This window comes from Spizellomyces punctatus (genome assembly GCF_000182565.1).
Source record: "Spizellomyces punctatus DAOM BR117 chromosome Unknown supercont1.8, whole genome shotgun sequence".
Taxonomy (NCBI): Eukaryota; Fungi; Chytridiomycota; class Chytridiomycetes; order Spizellomycetales; family Spizellomycetaceae; genus Spizellomyces; species Spizellomyces punctatus.
In genome coordinates, this window is record NW_015971544.1 from 635906 (window position 1) to 637375 (window position 1470).

Consider the following 1470-nt stretch of genomic DNA (forward strand, 5'->3'; position numbering starts at 1 on the left):
TAGACAATTTTGGCTGGATCAAGACGAATACCTTGCTTGCTTTCATAGTCGTCAATATACTTTTTTCTGTCGTCATCATTTTTACACCATTTAGGGTACCCTGATGCTTCCTGCTTGATTTTGAGAAATGTGAAGATGTAATCTTTGAAAAGATCAGATCCCGTATTTTCGAAATGAAGAACCTCATAAACTTGAGAAATGACATAGCCCTTTGAAAGTGCTAACTTCACTTCCGGAATGCACCAAGTCCCAACAAAAGCCCTCTGTTCAACAGAGTGGCAACAAACAGAGATTCCTTTTTCAGCACAATCATTACAAAGAACAAACATGGTCTTGTTGTTAATCTTAGCAGGAAGTACAGGGTGATATAACCCACGAGGGGGTCCTATTCGACACTTGATGAAACCATTGTAGTTCAGTTGGCCATCAAAGTTGTTAAGAATCCTTGTGGGGAACGAGTAGCAGGGGTACTCTCCAAAAGCGTTTACCCAAGGATACTGTGATGTAAAATCGCAGTATTTCACTCTTTCCTTCTCAGAACATTTGTAGTAAAGTTTGCTGGCATTTGTTCTACCGCCAAAAAATGCGTTACGAGGATCTAGAGGTCGGATATATTCAATGTCGAGGTCTTTACTCATAACATAATCACATATCTTCTTGTTTGAGTCATATTCACACTCTGAGATCGAGACATAATTGTAACCTAGAGCAATCAATTCTTCATGCTTATTATCGGTATATCGTCTCAAAGACTTATAAGGGACACCACGATAATTAACGGCATCATTGTCTTTGCATTGTTTACACCCATGGAATTCACAACCATTAAATTCATACACAGTATTTGTCGAAGGAGAATAGCCATCAGCATAGAATTTTTTCCCATTTAATCGGTCAATCCATTTCTCTCCACCACATAGAACATGTTGCATATCCGGAACGCCATTATCGCGTAGATATTCGAGCCACTGGACAGCCTTGTCTGAATGACGCCGCATTCCTTCTTCATGATGTGTGGGTATGCTTTCTTCAGGCATGAACATATGCCTGTAAGTCCCCATACATGCCGATGCTATGGTTTTATAAGCCCAAGGATCAATTTCACCATCAGTTGCTACAAGGAATTGCTCTCGGAACAATTTCACGGCCGCTGCTAGAATATCGACATCATTCTTGCAGTATTCAACAAGTTCCTTAGTGTAATCAAAAACATACCTACCCTTCATGCATTCGCGTAGGGTTTTCTTGTACCAGCGTCGTGCATCAGCGCGTTTATCATAGGGCATACTGTCGAATCGGAAATCATCCAAAGACAGTAAAACGCCTTTATAATCATTTGAACATTTGAACCAATGTGGAAAGTAACCCTTACAAACATGTTCCTCTAATCCAAACATGGAAGGCAACTTTGACAGTCCCATAGGCAAAATGACATGCTATCAATGAACCGGATGTTGAACTTGGGCAGCA